The sequence below is a fragment of the Squalius cephalus genome (genome assembly GCF_949319135.1).
Source record: "Squalius cephalus genome assembly, chromosome: 8".
NCBI lineage: Eukaryota > Metazoa > Chordata > Actinopteri > Cypriniformes > Leuciscidae > Squalius > Squalius cephalus.
This window is the reverse complement of record NC_137129.1, coordinates 42,336,286-42,355,665: the sequence shown is the minus strand read 5'-3', so window position 1 is coordinate 42,355,665 and position 19,380 is coordinate 42,336,286. Positions and strand designations below refer to the sequence as shown.

The following is a 19,380-nucleotide window of genomic DNA, read 5'->3' as shown; positions in this document are numbered from 1 at the left end:
ATTAAAAGCCCTATATACCATCACATTTAGCCGACCTGACATGTCAACGTCCTGGGCAACTTTCCTCCACACAGCAGCCTTCCGATTAATGTCTCTATAACCCTCATCAGAGAGATCATACAGAATTGTACATTCTGACACTGACAAAAACAACCGTTTTAATTTTTGTTCTACTCGCTTCCGGCGCTTTTCAACGGTGTAGTACGACGTCCGCTGGGGGCGTATTGCGTATTACGGAGCTGATTTCAACTGCCAGTGTTGAGGTGAAATCCGTTTGTCTGTTTGCAAGATGCTGATGTTGATCGAGCATTCATCGAGAGAGTTACCGCATCGGAGTGAGGATCACCCTTCAGATAGTGTGTGTATATTATGTTTACACTTGCACATTTCTTATATTTCTGACTTCCTTTTCTGACCTTATACTTACCTCAAGTTGCCTTTTGGGACATACATGCATACATACGTACATCATACTTGCCTGTTGAAAGAAGTTTATTCAGCATCATATAAAATAAACATTAATGATAATAACAATATTAAAGCAAACACAGCTCTGGTATTGGAATAGTATCGGTATTGGCCGATATCCAAATCCAGATCGAATGCCTCCATTGGGGCGATCGAGCACAGGCTTACACGTGAATTTTTAAAAATGAATGAAGTGCACAGATAAATCATTTATAATAAACACTACAATATTACATATAAAAATACGAATTGTAAAATTTAAATTCATGGCGACTTTAAAAAGCAATTTCTGTAAAAGCAAATATCTCCCTTTGCTTTAAACTTTGAGTGTTGTAACTTTGTAGATGTTGTTTATGCACAAACAGCAACATTACACACTAACTAAAGTTAGAAAAGTCAAATTATAATCAACCAGCCCTTTAATGGTTTTCTGTTAGAACGGTGTCGTGTTAGCGAGCCCTAAGCTAATAACTAATGATCTTTGCGACGGAAGTGAATCAATCAAAACTTTAGCTGGACAATAACTTTATTCTAGATCTGCTGTGAAGCCAAAACAATCTCTGTTACTTTAATATTCCTATTATCACTGTAAAGCTGCTTTGAAACAATCTATATTGTTAAAAGCGCTGTATAAATGAAGTGACTTGACTGAAATATGATCTAAATGGTTCTCAGGTTGGTATACACCAATCCCACTGACACTTGAGGAGATTAAAATCAATCAGAGCTACAGAAAGGCGTCATCATATTTACAAGTAAAGCTCCATATTATGAGTAGGCTACTTTCTATCAGTTACTTTACAAATCTGATGAAATGGCGTACATTGCGTTCCCAGATGAACGTTATAAGCAACCCAAACTCTCAGCATATCATACACACGCATGATATCAGTTCCTGTGAGCAGCATTTACTGTGAACGGAGCCGCTCTGAGACGCACGTAACCTCTTCACGCTTGCAAATAATTAAAGCGCATATACTGTACATTAAACCCGCAGGGCGTATATTTATTTAATTGAATTGCCAACAGTTACATAATCCATTAGCTCAGTAATAGATCTGTTGCGTTTCTAACTTCATATGACTTTCAAAACCACAGTTAAAAGAAAACATTGTTAAAAAGTTGTGACTGTGAGGTAAACCATGAAGATATGACTTCTGGCCATTTGGGTGGTCAGGATTGAAGTGAATTATCCTGACTCTTTGACAACACAATTACTGTCAACAACATCAATATCTTCAACACCATTTAACAACTTTAGTTTTCACCACCACAATTTGCAGTTGATCATTATTTACAAACAGAATTTAACCATAAAGAGAGTTGAAAGGGACTGACCAGAGGAGCATCTTCCCTCTCTCCTTGGATTTCTTCTTGCTGAAGGAGCATTTCCTCTTTCCTCTACCGTAACTGACTCTTTGCTGCTTCTCCACAATGGACACCATCTGTTAATACAATCACAAACATACAATAATATTTAGAACAAGTATCATATTATTTATAGAATTCCTTGTAACACTTTATTTTAAAGTGTCCTTGTTACACAGGTTACATGTAGTTACTGAAGTAATAACTATGATTTATGCATAATTGCATGCATCTTACACTAAACCAGACCAAAAGTAAATATGGCATAAATCCACCAGGCCTCTGTAACTACTGGAAAACGTCTCCGGTTACTATCGTAACCTCGGTTCCCTGAGAGGCAGGAACGAGACATTACGTCACTGACGTATATGGGAACTCCCTTCCTCCTCATTTTCACTGAAATCTTATAGGCTAACGCCAGCTGGAGACAGCTGGCCAATTGACGCGAAACATGCAAATGCTGACCGGACCGCGGGCAGTATAAATAGCATGGGCGCGGCAATAACGTCAGAATCAAGACTGAACGCTAGCACAGCTGATCAAACGGCGAGCATGGCGGCTGACGTAATGTCTCGTTCCCGCCTCTCAGGGAACCGAGGTTACGATAGTAACCGGAGACGTTCCCTTTCAAGGCGGTCACTTCGACATTACGTCACTGACGTATATGGAAACTGTATAGAATCCCGCCGTGAGCGCAGTGAAGATAAGCCCTGAACGGGGTCAAGCTACACTCCCACGAGAGACAACAGTTCTAAGCCAGCAGCGCCGCTAGGAGCACTCGAACTGATAGGCGAAACTAGACTAAGAAACGTCTGTTCCGACCTACCCAGTTGCATATCCAATGCAATGAAGCGAAGGCTGCACTGGACAGGGCAGCACAACACCATAAGCACTCAGCATAAGAGTTAACACAGTGTCAACGGCAATAGCGGTGACAGCTGCATAACCTTATAGCCATACACAGAGTTAACAGTACATAGAAAACTACTGCGTAATGCGGAAACAGCTATGTATAGTCATTATATACATTATAGTCATAACACAGAGTTAGCAGCAATGGTAACTCTGCATAATGCAGACTACTGTACAGCTGGTGGTAACAGTTCATGAGTACATTAATAAAACTCACCAAACCCACGACGCTATAGGCAGTGCATAAAACTTGAAACCCTGGCGAACGTGTTCTGAGAAGACAGCCAGCATACCTAAATCCCGTGGGCATTAAGCCAGATTGAAAAGCGTCGAATTCAGTGAGAAAGTCTCAGTCCCTATAGTACCATCCACCAAGCACACAAACAGCTAGTCAGACTGCTGCCTAGTGGTCCACGTACATCCGCAAAGCCCTTACAGGGCCAACAGCACTCATGTGTATCAGCATCATGTGAGGCTGACGGCTCAGCAGAAGGCGGGCAGGGATCAATCTGTGCTCTGAACGGTGTAAGCGACTGGAACGCAGCTTGGTATTGGACGGAGAGTGACGCTGCAGTCACTAGGTCCGAGACAATGCAACATCATTCATGTAGAATGAGCGTAGGTCTCCAAGTGCTTCGCTGGGGCGAGAGCAGGTGGAAGGTCATTCTCAAGGAGATCTCTCAGCACTTATTAGTGTGAAGTGTCTTGCTCAACTAAGGACCCAGCAGCGGACACACAAGAAGGTTCCACAGCTTGGGGCTGGGGTGCCAATCGTCTGAGGGGGATAGTCATGGGGGAGCCCCATAACTCTCTCAGGTCCGTGAACCGGGGATGATAGGCCAGTAAGGGGGTCACGAGGAAACTGACACTCCCTTGTAGAACATAGCCAATGTTCTAAAGCCGATGTACAGAAGTGCAAATTAACACATAACTGAATGTACATAAACACAGTGCCAGTGGCCGTAGCGACAACAACTGTGAATATACGCAGTTAGATAATAGCCTTCCATAATAGCATAGCACCTCAGAAGTACACAAACACAGTCGTAGCCGTAGCTAGAACTGTGAGTATACGAGTTAGTACAGAATAGCCAGTTGCACTGAAGGAAACGGGGCAACATAACAGCGTAGCACATGTACGTAACAGCATCGGTCGCTGTAGCGCCAACTATACGCAGTAGCTCAGTATAGGCACTGAAGGATACGGGGCAACACCGCAGCATGAACACATCCATGTGCAATAATGCAGCGCAGGTCGCAGGTCGACAGAGACTGTGAATATGCACAGTTCGACTGGGATAGCTCGTTGCACTAAGATACAGGGCAACATGACAGCATAACACAAGTGCGTAAGAATAGCGCATCCATGTATGTACATAACGCAGCGTAAGTCACCGTAGCTGAGATGCACAGTTAGATCAGGATGGCTAGCTGCACTGAAGGAAACAGGGCAGCATTACAGCATAACACATCCGTGCACATACATACATCCAGAAACTGTGAATATGCACGGTAGATTAGGATAGCTAGTTTTGCACTGAAGGAACAGGGCAACAAAATAGCAAAAACACATCCTTGTACATAAGTGCAGTGTAGTCGCCGTAGCGATAGAACTGTGAATATGCACAGTTAGATAGGACAGCTGGTTGTTGCACTGAAGGATAGAGGGCAACATAACAGCATAACACATCAGTGTGCACATTTAAAACATCTGTGTGTATAATGCAGCGCTAGTCGAAGCGACCGAAACTGCATGAATATGCGCAGTTCAAACACAATGGTCAGTTACGTTGAGGGCAACATAACAGCATAACGCTTCAGTGTGTACACAGATGCAGCGCAAGTCGCCGTAGCGACGACTGTGACTATGCACAGTTAGATAGGATAGCTAGTTGCACTGAAGGATACAGGGCAACGTGATAGCATAGTTACATTGAGGTGTACAAAACACAGCGTCAGAAGCATAGCGACATCGACTGTGAATACGTAGTTAATCAGAATAGCCGGTTGCACTGAGGATACAGGGCAATATATAACGGCATAAACCATAGACACATATCAATGTACATAACACAGCGTCAGTGGCAGCGCACAACAACTGTGAATACACAATAATCAGAGTAGCCAGTTGCACTGAAGGAACAGGGCAATATATAACGGCGTAATCGTAACACATATCAGTGCGTAGAGTGTACACAGCGTCAGTTGCATCGCATAACAACTGTGAATACGTAGTAATCAGAATAGCCATTTGCACTGAAGGATACAGGGCAATATATAACGGCAAATTCATAACACATATAGTGTGTAGTGTGTACGTAAACACAGCGTCGGTTGCATCGGGCAACAACTGCGAATACGTACTGTGTAGTAATCAGAATAGCCATTTGCACTGAAGGATACAGGGCAATATATAACGGCAAATTCATAACACATATAGTGTGTAGTGTGTACGTAAACACAGCGTCGGTTGCATCGGGCAACAACTGCGAATACGTACTGTGTAGTAGTCAGAATAGCCATTTGCACTGAAGGATACAGGGCAATATACAACGGCAAAATTCATAACACATATAGTGTGTAGTGTGTACGTAAACACAGCGTCAGTTGCATCGCGCAACAACTGCGAATACGTACTGTGTAGTAATCAGAATAGCCATTGCACTGAAGGATACAGGGCAATATATAACGGCAAAATTCATAACACGTATCAGTGTGTAGTGTGTACGTAAACACAGCGTCAGTTGCATCGCGCAACAACTGTAAATACGTAGTAGTCAGAATAGCCATTTGCGCTGAAAAATACATGGCAATATATAACGGCACAAATCATAGCACATATCAGTGTGCGGTGAGTACATAAACACAGCGTCAGTGGCGTAGCGACAACAACTGTGAATACGTAGTTAAATCAGCATGGCCAGTTGCACTGAAGGATACAGGGCAGCCTGACAACATAAGCTGTAAGCACATCAAATGTAATGTTACGTAGGCCCAGCGTCAACAGCATAAGCGGTAACGACTGCGCAACCCCGTAGTCAAGACTGACTAGGGGTAAACAACACTCACCGGATTGTGGCTGTGCACTTTCCATTGTCAGAGCGAGGCGGCTAGAGACCTCCATGCTAGAGACTTATAACATCCGTACTTCCCTTTTTTCTTTTGGACACGGAGCCATGGCCTTTGCCTCGTCTCTCTAGACGCGCGTCTTGCGCACGACTACCAAAGGACGCCGTGGAAGACGGCGTCTTTCTTGAAGTAGCCTGGCTGAGATACCGGGCTAAGTATCCTTATCAACAGAGCCTCTCGCGTCGAGTCCTTCTAGCGAGCCCGCGAAAAGGACCGGTCACCGGAGTGGCGAAGGGCAGCGTCAACTCGTCTTAGGGCGGGAGAGGGCCCACCAGCGGCCTGCTGGCGGCAGTGGGCCTCATCTCCGCTGATGCCCGGGTTTATTCCCCTGAGGGCGCGCACTGTCCGGCACATGCCCGCCGTCGTGAGTGCGGCCTCGGTTGATCCTTGTTAGGGTAGAGCGAGTCGATAGGACCCGCACATATCTGGCATGTAAGTTAGCAGCCATCGGATGCGGGGAGGAAACATGGTGAGTAACCTCTATTGCAACTTCCACGATGACTTCAGATAAGACTTCTAGCGTGAAGAAAGAGATTCTGACGTTATTGCCGCGCCCATGCTATTTATACTGCCCGCGGTCCGGTCAGCATTTGCATGTTTCGCGTCAATTGGCCAGCTGTCTCCAGCTGGCGTTAGCCTATAAGATTTCAGTGAAAATGAGGAGGAAGGGAGTTCCCATATACGTCAGTGACGTAATGTCGAAGTGACCGCCTTGAAAGGGAACTATAATTTCACCAATATCTATTGTCAAATCTAGACTAGTCAATACAATAACACTACATTCAGACTAAGAATTAATATACTTGGTTATCTCTGGTGGTTTAACACGGTGTGTACCAGTGTCGGCTCGTCAGGGGAGGCACAGACTACCCAAAATTGTGAAAATGGGAGAAGGACGATTTAACGGTTAATAAAATTTCAGTTATGCATTACCACCACCATCTGAACTGGAGTGTGGATCAATAGGTCAACCTACACTTCCTTAAATTATTTGTAATAACCCAGTTATCTTACAAAACAAAAACTGAAAAATGAAAACAAATTTCACCAGATGCTCTTTTCAGTATATCACGTTTAAATGTAATGTCATCTGGTTCTCACCAAGTTGTAAAATCAATCTTTGTCTAGCTTGATGGTATTTAGGATAATACATAATTACATGCTCTATTGTCTCTTGACTGTTGCAATATTCACATATTCCATCAACATGATTTTTCATTATAAATAAAGTTCTATTTAATCCTGTATGTCCTAGCCTCATGGACACCACATCTTCTTCTCGCTTACTTCTGTATGAATAAAAATAAATAAGATAAATATTGCTTTATACCCCACATGCCCTGAATTCATTTGTAATATAGACAAAAATATAAACAATATATACAAAAAAATATTTAATAATGTTTGTATATTTATCTCGGTCATCGGTGCTTTTCTCTCAGATATTTAAACGTTTGTCACTCACGTGAAGGTATCTTTGCATCATATTTCGGGATACATAGTCGGCGAGAGGAAAATAAATTAATCGTGTTTGTGTGTTTTACTCAGCCTTTCAGCTCATGCATCGCCAGAGCTCCAGTTCTCTTCTATCTTTAAACGAATCCCCGCGATCCAGTGTATTCCCTACCTTATATTTTATCTACCTTTTCTGCAAATAATTGTTTACCCGCATACCCGCATAATATATATCCGACTAATTTATCCATTAGGCCTATACTTTTTGGAATCAAATTCGACCTGATACCCATTTCTGGATTTAATGTAACCAGTGACGCGCAATGGCCACCGGGTGGCGCAAATATTTTGTGATTTTCAATTTTGTGCTTTAAGAGGTAAACAACAAATATCTCTATTTAATTCTATTAATAATAGACATATATAAATATGTTAAAATTAGCTGTAAATATACACAATGTTCGTAAGGGAACGTCTCCTCTTCCGCTCTTTGATTTGAAGTCTTACTGGGTTTTCATATATATAAATAGCAATTGTAAAACATAATGAAATTCATGAAAAAAAAAAGATGAACAAAAGATGTCTCTGAAATTGGAAAATTGGCAGATCTGACATCATTGTCTTTAAACGTGTTTAAGGAGGTTCAGAATTAGTAATAACTTTTCCTGCCAGAAAAGGCACAAACACATCAAATGTCTTAGTTTTATTGCTGTTTATTTGATCAAAACACATTTCTGTTGACATTTTTAGATAAGCTTTATGTGCCATACAACAGTTTGTATTTGTTTTCTCAAACTCAGCTTATGTGTGCAAATTAATGCTCATCAGTCTAGATAAACATATAATGTCTAAAGATGCAGTCTATTGTATTGTATTGTTTATACATGTTGAATTAATAAATATTGCATAAAAGGCAGTGCTTTCATATTTAACTAAATATCATTGACACACAAATGAACCACAAAAAATTACAACTATTAATGATTGCTTTCAGTGATGCTTTTCAGCATCACTGAAAGCAATCATTAATAGTTGTAATTTTTTGTGGTTCTTTTTCAAGGCAACATTTTGCCACATCATCTCAGGTTTTCTAAACTGATACTGAACAGATAAAGTCATCTGAAACACAGAGTGTTTCCTTCCAGTGATGCTGATTTTACTGGCAGTGCACAGCTCAGATTGTCAAATAAGGGTTAGGGTTTTTTTTTTTTATTCATCAGAGCTTCTTGTTTCGCATCTCTCCACCCTTTCTGCTGTCCACGATGGTAACTGATCACTCCTGCGACGACTATAGTCAAAAGAAACACAAACACAGCCAGTCCAACGCCAGCGAGTGTGTGTGTGTGATGTGTGACCCTGGACCACAACACCAGTCACATGGGTCATTTTTTTGAAACTGAGATTTATACATCATCAGAAATCTGAATAAATAAGCTTTCCATTAATGTATGTTTGTTAGGATAGGACAATATTTGGCCGAGATACAACTATTGAAAATCTGGAATCTGAGGGTGCAAAAAAATCTAAACATTGAGAAAATCGCCTTTAAAGTTGTGCATTTATGTTCATGATTGTGCTGCATTCACTCACAGAAATAAAAGTTTTATATATTTACGGTAGGAAATTTACAAAATATCTTAATGGAACATGATCTTTACTTAATATCCTAATGATTTTTGGCATAAAAGAAAAATCGATAATTTTGACCCATACAATGTATTGTTGGCTATATACCCGTGTGACTCGAGACTGGTGACGTGATCCAGATTTCCTCAAATCAATTAAACAGCCAAGATGTTACCTGTGACGTCCTCTTCTTTTGGCAGTTCTGTTTAAGAAAGACAAATATATGTCACTTTATTAAAAACACAGAAATCTGTTTTAATATAATGTTTCTGAAAGTCTTAAAAAAAAAATTAAACAGATGTTTATTAGTGTACAAAACAAATAACTGAATTTACACAAATGAATGAATGAATGAATGATGCATTTATATAGCGCTTTTATATATTTACATTTATTCATTTAGCAGATGCTTTTATCCAAAGCGACTTACAAATGAGAGCAACAGAAGCAGTTAAACTAACATTAGGACAACAATATGCAAGTGCTATTGCCCTTGCCAGTTTAATCTTTAATCCACAAAAAAGTACATGCACTATTTTTTCTTATATATATATATATATATATACACGTGTGACCCTGGACCACAAAACCAGGCACATGGGAAATTTTTTTGAAATTGAGACAGACAGTAAAAAAACAGACAGTGTTAGAAGTAGTGCTGGATTTCCACATAATCAATTAAACAACCAAGATGTTACCTGTGACGTTACCTGTGTCACCCCTCCCGTCGTGTGAAATGTACAGCAAATCGATTTTATGCCCAGTCTCAAAGCACACAAAGTTATATTTTATTGTTCTACGTGCAAAATCAGTGTTAACAGTAAACATTTCCCAATATAAAAATGGAATTAACACACGAACCTGCAGGCAAAACTAGAGTCTACAGAGACATAGCCTGTGTTAAGCCTGAAGGACCCCCAACACTACACATTTTCTTTGTCTCCTTAATCAAACACACCTAATTCAACTCATCTGCTCATTAACCCATGTGATAATGAGCTGATGAGTTAAATCTGGTGTGTTTGATTAGGGTGACAAAGAAAACGTGCAGTGTTGGGGGTCCTTCAGGACAGGTTTGGGAACCACTTTAATGTGATGGGTGCGCACTGAGCAAAGCAGATCCAGTCTGGGTTTAGTTTTGGAGATGGCAACACGGAGATCATCTTCCACGTTAAGACACGACCTATGTTTATTTTTTATTTAAGTCAGTGCGGAGAAAGTCTTCTCGCATAAATAAGTTGATCCAAATGGCATCAGTGTATCCAAAGCGGCTTTGGAAAGCTGCGGGTACTCATCCTTCACCGAAATCCAGAACTCGTCCAGCGTTTTTGAGTCAAAACGTGTCTTCAAGGTTCGATCAGATGAAAGTTCAATCAGCGCGTCCTCCGTGTCACATGTCAGATGGTTTGCGGTGGCAGTGAAAAGGGATCGAATCCAATCGTGTTTTTCTTGCGTACCTGAAGGGATTGGAGATGGTCAGTAATAGACTCCCTGACAATATTCACACTCAATGTATTTTCCTCGAGGAATTCGTCTAATTTGGTGAACATGTCTATGCACCCAGTTTCCACCCGTTCTCTCAAGCGCTCCACTTTGCACACAAATGCCTGCACTTTATCATTAAGAGACAGGATGCTCGTGGACTTCTGTGTGGAGCAGCAGGCCCTGGTGCTCTGATCCCATTTCATTACAGAGAGTTGAAAACGGTCTTGTGTTAAGTGTTCATGATTTAATGTGATTGACCATTTTTACTGCAGTGTCAAGAACGTGTTTTAACTCAGGGTTCAGTGTTTTACATGCGAGGGCTTCTCTGTGTATGATGCAGTGAGTAAAAATTACATGAGGTGCCACTTGCAGGACTCCTGCTTTTAAACCCTTCTTTTTTCCGAGCATTGCGCCTGCACCATCTGTGCACTCGCTCCAAGAGAGACCCTCTTCTTTTAGATTGCAGTCCAGTTTGTTAAAAATGTCCTCACAGTGCACGTTCCCTCCAGCGGCACGCAAAACAGCATTTCCTCGTTAAGCTTCCCCTCAAAAATGTACCTGACAAAAACTAGGAGCTGGGCGGATTGTCCAATTGTAACGAATACTTCCCTCCTTTCACTGCGTCAATGAGTTGACGTTTGATGTCCAGTGCCATGTCACTGATGCGGCGGGCTACAGTCCCGTCTGAGAGCGGCACCTGTTGGAGCTCAGTGGCTTGCTTATCACCATGCATAATCCGACTCATGGCCATTGCCGCTGGCTTGATTAAAGTTTCACCTATCGTGTGAGGCTTTTTAGTCTGTGCAATTAAATATGCCACTTCATAGGAAGCCCTCTGAGCTTTAGCGGGGATTGTTGTTTGTGTAGTTAGTAGTTACTTTTGCCCTCGTAACTCTCCCTCTTTTCTGCGGAAAAACTCGATAGGTTTAGCGGCGAGATTGGGATGTTTAGTGTTCAGATGTCTTTGCATTTTTACCGGCTTAAGACTCTCGAGAGCAAGGACTTCAGAGCACACTACACACTGGGGATGTTGTACTCCGTTTACGACCTGACACACAAATCCATACTTAAAAAATTCCTCTCTGTATTTTCTTGATTTGGAGTAAGCCGGGTCCGAGTGATGGGCTTGACGGGCTCCACCTTTAGCAGAAGTGGAGGGCATTTCTTGCGGCTCACCCTCACTGACCTCCGCTGCCCTCTCGGATGTTCCCTCCGCAACTGTAGTCTTCGCACCATCAACCGGCTTCACCTGTGGCACATGTGACTTTTCTCCCCCTCTCGGTTTTTCTGTTGTGGATATTAACCACCGTTTCATTTTAAATCAGGTATTATTTGTTTGTAGCCTCCAAACACCTTTAGCTTTAGCAAACAACAGTGGGACACGTTGTGTTGCTGCGCATGATGTACGTAACTTGATTGTGATTGACGCTGACGTAATCTCGTAATGTCTGGGACAAAATTAGAAATTGAATTAAAATATATATATTATATATTTTTTTTTTTATCAGACTTTTCTGCAAACACCATTTAACAAGTATTGAATTAAATTAATTGCAACAAAAATATATAGGGCCTATATATTTTTTCCACTATTTTTTCCGCAGGGGTCGTGACCCCCACTTTGGGAACCACTGCGATAGTGTATCTAAAATGAATATAGAAACATGATAAGAAAAAAAAATCATTACCACAGCTACTGTGTTAGGTTACTCACTTCAAACAATACTCCGATTGCATGCCAGTCTTCGAATTTGAAGACCATGCCTTCCAGTCGGTCTTGCTTTGTGTCACCATCAGCAAAGGCCCACTGAATATTTGCTATCTGGGCCATTCGGCACATACCTACAAAGACGACAAATAATGGGTCTACTACCATCATAAAAAGGCCTTCTCCAATCAGGAAGTCACAGTGTTGCCTTGTTCAGTGCTTACTCATTTTGAAGGTGTTGAAGTACATCCACGAGGTCCGTAGTTTTGTTCTCATCCTTGAAGAGAAGTCCCAATGGGTACTGTAATAGACATAAAGGTATATCTTCACTACTTAAATATTATTGGTGTATTCACAATGCTAGTGTAAAAAAAACATGCATTAGTGGATTATTATTATCAATACTCACATCTATGGAGCGTTGTGCCATTTCATCAGTGTAGTCATGGGGCATGTGATGCACCACAATGTCCGAGAATGGTTTCAACACTGATAAGTACTTTGTTAACATTCTGCTGCCAATGACCATGAACTCTCTTCGCATGTATGTTTGAGTTTCAAGTCCAGGAAGAGATTTCTCAAGTTCATACTCCAGGGGCCTGTACCATGAAGGTAGCTGAACAAACTCGGGGTTACAGGATAAGTTTTGAGTTGACAAAACCAAACCGATGCAATCAGGCTTTATTGGTATCATGATGCAGCTCATCAACTTTCTCTGTCAACTCAGGCTTTGATCCTCAAGCTATGATTACTCCACGCGTGCGTGCACATAAAAGAGTGACGTCGACACTGAACAACCAATCGCGGGTCGCGATTTTTCCGCGGAGGAGCAAGAGATAATCATTCATAATTACGATGAATTTAAATATGTATTTCAAGCTCGAAACAATACGGTTTCTTCGGCCAAAGCAAGAGAAGACTGTTGGAGAAAGATTGCTGATTGTTAATGTGTAAGTTAAACAAATACGTTCTATATTTATGTAAAATTATGTATGTACTGTATGTATGTATATGTATGTGTAGCCTATACGTGTAATATAGCCTATAGCCTATTTTTATAATATATAAAAATGTGCATGTACCGGTACTAAGAAAAATTAATATTCATTGATTTTTAGATGCAACCCCAACTCCAAATGTTCTTGGCAGCAGATAAAGACAAAATATAAAAATATAATTCAAAGTGGTGAGTATTTACCACAACCTTTTATTACTTTTGTGAACATTTTATCACAAACACTTGTTTGCAGCAAACAGAAATAAAGAATTAAATTCAGAAAACCAGAATACACTGGCGGAGGAGTTGGCTCTGAGTAGCAATAATGGACGGACGATTATGGATGTGATTACAGGTGCTGTACAATCTGACCCTGGTGCTGGCTCCTCTAAGCAAGTAACACTGGGTAGCCTACATGTGCAATACATTACTACTACTTTAAGTTTTAAATATGGCTGACTGTATGTTCTGCAGAGGGAAATGCAGTGTCCCTGTTGAAGCCAGCACACATACACACAGTCTCCCACACAGAGGTCAGTATGCAGCAGACAGAACACCAAACATAACCTGCTTTACAACAGTTATGCTTTACATTGGCCTATTTTTATTTATTAGGGTGGAGGAAATGATGAAGACACTCTGTCTGTGTGTTCTCAGACAGTTGCTGATGTGAATGCGCTGGGCTTTTTATTATGGCAAACATTTGAATGTGTGGCATAAAGGGACTGGCCCTTACACATCTCTTTTATTGTAGGATTTTTCACAACCTGCCCCAGAAACTGAGGCCTCTACCTCAATGGGCTTCAGAAGAAATGTGTAAGGATTTAAAACCCTTGACATAAATTACAGTCAGTCCTGTGTTTGTAGGAAGTCAAGGAACTTTTTGTGATTTTGATGAGCCTCCAGAAAACTTGTAAAGATCATGTTTGTGGTGGAATTATGTTTCAAGTGGAAACAGACTCAGTCAGGGCCCTGTACAAAAGGAGTCTCGAACTAGACTGCACACTAAAGGAGACTCGAACTAGACTGCACACTAAAGGAGACTTGAACTAGACTGCACACTAAAGGAGACTTGAACTAGACTGCACACTAAAGGAGACTTGAACTAGACTGCACACTAAAGGAGACTTGAACTAGACTGCACACTAAAGGAGACTTGAACTAGACTGCACACTAAAGGAGACTTGAACTAGACTGCACACTAAAGGAGACTTGAACTAGACTGCACACTAAAGGAGACTCGAACTAGACTGCACACTAAAGGAGACTTGAACTAGACTGCACACTAAAGGAGACTTGAACTAGACTGCACACTAAAGGAGACTTGAACTAGACTGCACACTAAAGGAGACTTGAACTAGACTGCACACTAAAGGAGTCTTGAACTAGACTGCACTAAAGGAGTCTTGAACTAGACTGCACACTAAAGGAGTCTTGAACTAGACTGTTCACTAAAGGAGTCTTGAACTAGACTGCACACTAAAGGAGACTTGAACTAGACTGCACACTAAAGGAGACTTGAACTAGACTGCACACTAAAGGAGACTTGAACTAGACTGCACACTAAAGGAGACTTGAACTAGACTGCACACTAAAGGAGTCTTGAACTAGACTGCACACTAAAGGAGTCTTGAACTAGACTGCACACTAAAGGAGTCTTGAACTAGACTGCACACTAAAGGAGTCTTGAACTAGACTGCACACTAAAGGAGTCTTGAACTAGACTGCACACTAAAGGAGTCTTGAACTAGACTGCACACTAAAGGAGACTTGAACTAGACTGCACACTAAAGGAGACTTGAACTAGACTGCACACTAAAGGAGTCTTGAACTAGACTGCACACTAAAGGAGTCTTGAACTAGACTGCACACTAAAGGAGTCTTGAACTAGACTGCACACTAAAGGAGTCTTGAACTAGACTGTTCACTAAAGGAGTCTTGAACTAGACTGCACACTAAAGGAGACTTGAACTAGACTGCACACTAAAGGAGACTTGAACTAGACTGCACACTAAAGGAGACTTGAACTAGACTGCACACTAAAGGAGACTTGAACTAGACTGCACACTAAAGGAGTCTTGAACTAGACTGCACACTAAAGGAGTCTTGAACTAGACTGCACACTAAAGGAGTCTTGAACTAGACTGCACACTAAAGGAGTCTTGAACTAGACTGCACACTAAAGGAGTCTTGAACTAGACTGCACACTAAAGGAGTCTTGAACTAGACTGTTCACTAAAGGAGTCTTGAACTAGACTGCACACTAAAGGAGTCTTGAACTAGACTGCACACTAAAGGAGTCTTGAACTAGACTGCACACTAAAGGAGTCTTGAACTAGACTGCACACTAAAGGAGTCTTGAACTAGACTGCACACTAAAGGAGTCTTGAACTAGACTGCACACTAAAGGAGTCTTGAACTAGACTGTTCACTAAAGGAGACTTGAACTAGACTGTTCACTAAAAGAGTCTTGAACTAGACTGCACACTAAAGGAGTCTTGAACTAGACTGTTCACTAAAGGAGTCTCGAACTAGACTGCACACTAAAGGAGTCTTGAACTAGACTGCACACTAAAGGAGACTTGAACTAGACTGCACACTAAAGGAGTCTTGAACTAGACTGCACACTAAAGGAGACTTGAACTAGACTGCACACTAAAGGAGTCTTGAACTAGACTGCACACTAAAGGAGACTTGAACTAGACTGCACACTAAAGGAGTCTTGAACTAGACTGCACACTAAAGGAGACTTGAACTAGACAGCACACTAAAGGAGACTTGAACTAGACTGCACACTAAAGGAGTCTTGAACTAGACTGTTCACTAAAAGAGTCTTGAACTAGACTGCACACTAAAGGAGTCTTGAACTAGACTGCACACTAAAGGAGTCTCGAACTAGACTGCACACTAAAGGAGTCTTGAACTAGACTGTTCACTAAAAGAGTCTTGAACTAGACTGCACACTAAAGGAGTCTTGAACTAGACTGCACACTAAAGGAGTCTCGAACTAGACTGCACACTAAAGGAGTCTTGAACTAGACTGTTCACTAAAGGAGTCTTGAACTAGACTGCACACTAAAGGAGTCTTGAACTAGACTGTTCACTAAAGGAGTCTTGAACTAGACAGCACACTAAAGGAGACTTGAACTAGACTGCACACTAAAGGAGTCTTGAACTAGACAGCACACTAAAGGAGACTTGAACTAGACTGCACACTAAAGGAGTCTTGAACTAGACAGCACACTAAAGGAGACTTGAACTAGACTGCACACTAAAGGAGACTTGAACTAGACTGCACACTAAAGGAGACTTGAACTAGACTGCACACTAAAGGAGACTTGAACTAGACTGCACACTAAAGGAGACTTGAACTAGACTGCACACTAAAGGAGTCTTGAACTAGACTGCACACTAAAGGAGTCTTGAACTAGACTGCACACTAAAGGAGTCTTGAACTAGACTGCACACTAAAGGAGTCTTGAACTAGACTGCACACTAAAGGAGTCTTGAACTAGACTGCACACTAAAGGAGTCTTGAACTAGACTGCACACTAAAGGAGCTGACTGTGAGCTGAGGAGGCTCCAAACAAAATCAAACAGCTGGATAAAACTGATCTCAGTATGTATATAGATAGATATATATATATATATAGTATAACTTATTTAACCAAGTAACACTTTAGTATGAATATTTATTAATGCAACTATCTCTTGCTCTCTTTCTTCCTCCCATCCCACAAAACCAATAAAACAGTTTGAGACCTGTCTGCAGTTTCAATGTGCTTTTATTAAGTGTAATATTGTATGGTGATTGCATCTACATCTGCATCAGCTGGGTGGTCAAGTGTGATCAGGTCAGTGTCATCGGGGAGAAGCTGGTTTTGTGGTGTTTCTCGCTCTTTTCTGCTGGTGGCTATATTGTGCAGAATGGCACATGCTATCTGTGATGCCCGCTCTGGTGACTCTTAAGCGCCGAACACAGTTGAAATGTGCCTTTAGGATGCCAAAGGTCATCTCTATCTTCACTCTGGTTTTACTGAGGGCCACATTGAAGCGGTGCTGTGGCCCTGTCTGAGGGTCATGATAGGGGGTTATTGTGTAGGTTTTTCTATCTCAGTTCAAATTAACAGTGTTTTGTACTGTACCAAATTTAACTTGCTTTCCTCATAGTGCTGACACAACACAGACTCACGGAAAATTCGTGTGACAAGCACTGGAGCCAGGCCATTTGGCATCCAAACTTGATCATATATGTTCATGACCACAAGTCGTCTGCAGATGAAATGTTTAGTAAATCATTGTTATATCTGTTAATGTTACTATTAATTTAAAGATTCATCTCACAGACAATAATCATCTCACATATTCACATCATCTCTACCTGAACATTATGGCTGTGATAGGACTTCCTATTAACATAATCTGCCTCATGTTCCCCTAGAGCAGTGGAGATTGGAGCAATAGACTGCATACATGTTGCAATGACTTGGGAATCCTATCATAAGATTAACAGAAGAATAATAAAAAAAAGATTCAAAATAATTCTTAACATGTATTATATTGTATACACTTGTGAAATTTGCTTTAAAAAAAGTGTTCATGTGATGTCACCCTATCAATATATCTTACTGGCAATTTTATAAAAGCCCTCTTTTATGGACATGGTCGATAAATGTCCGGGGAACACTATTAATGAAACTATTCATGTACTCCTGCAGAGCGAGGACCCTTGCAAATGGTTTGACAAACCGTGTTTTCCCCTAGCTTCTGTGCGTCACCCACCGTGCAAGTATGTACCACTTGCAAAAAAAAAACAAAAAAAAAAACGCAACGCAATACCATTTGCGGTACAGTAAGTGCATGAATTTGACGTGTTAAATTCTTTATGTGCGGCTCAAGAAGTTCGCAAAGATAAGACATTCCTTCCGCGGAAAATCTGTATCTTTCATACAAGTAACTATCAGTTAAGGCAAGGGGATTTTGTCTGGCTAAAAACTCTTTCTCTACGAAGTGCTCGTCAAACAATTTGCGCTGAGATGTCCACCGGATTTGGAAGAAAAGGTGAAGTCATTGCAACAGACACTGGGAATAAGTTACGTCACCTATATGTTTCTTTGCTCTCAGCTGATTGGTCAAACTTCAGTCTGAGATCTTGAATCCAGAACATAGCCTGCCCCGGAGCAGGTTAGCCGTGCAGCGTAAGATACCATGGCAACGAACACCGATTAAAGCCGAGCTACTTTCATAGTACCTAAAACCCAGGGTTGGCGGAAACTAAACTGAAACATAGCTGGCTAGCCACCTAATCCGGCTTCATGGTATAGGCCCCAGGACTGAATGACCACAGACCTGTTGGCTTAACATCTGTGGTCCTGCGCTGTTAGCCTGGATTGCATATCAAATACATATTTTAATTACAATAAAATCCAAATATTTAAATTTGACTGCATTACTTATAAACTATACATAGATTCTACTAACTGGTGCTGGCGTACCTGAAGAACATCACTGGACCCTGTGCAGTTTGCATTCAGAGCACACAGGTCTGTGTGTGGATGATGCGGTCAACATGAGACTGAATCATATCCTTCAACATCTGGACAAACCAGGGGCTTATGACGATCCTGATGTGGACCTCAGTTCGGCTTTCAAACCCATCATCCCAACACTCCTCCAGACTACCCTTACGAAAAAGAAGTTCATTAAAGTGTACTAACACAAAAGAAGCTTCTTCTGTCACCCAAACAAAGTCCTTGTGTGTGTGTGTGTAAACATACTTGGCAATGAAGCTCATTCTGATTCTGGTTATATAGTGCTTTACTATGTGCCACTGTACACCCACAAAGCACTGAAAGTGAAAGTGACGTGTAGTCATGTATAGTGTCCCATTCTCAGAAATTGTGCTTTGGATTTCACACACTTCAAGGAGATCTATTTTTGATGCGGCGTCCGGGAAGCAATACAAGTTTTTGTCTTGCTTAATGACACCTCAGTTGTGGGGATTTACCGTGGAAAATTATTTCATTTACATAATCATTCATTTACTCCCCCCCACCCCACCTCACCTTTCTCGAGTCTCCCAATACTGAGGCTCAAACCCGTGACCTTTGTGTTACAGAGAGAGAGATTTATTCTATTATGCTACCAACTGTATAAATATTAGAATATTAGACATTTTTACTGCTATGTTTATTTTCATGTAATTTCTATTTTCTTTTTATTATTATTCATT

General features: G+C 41.2%; 1 protein-coding gene across 1 annotated transcript in view; it reads left to right on the top strand.

Moving 5' to 3' along the window:
• The window catches only part of LOC307163748 (uncharacterized protein), a 238,057-nt gene that overhangs the window by 166,388 nt on the left and 52,289 nt on the right, over nt 1-19,380 (top strand). The window lies entirely within an intron of this gene.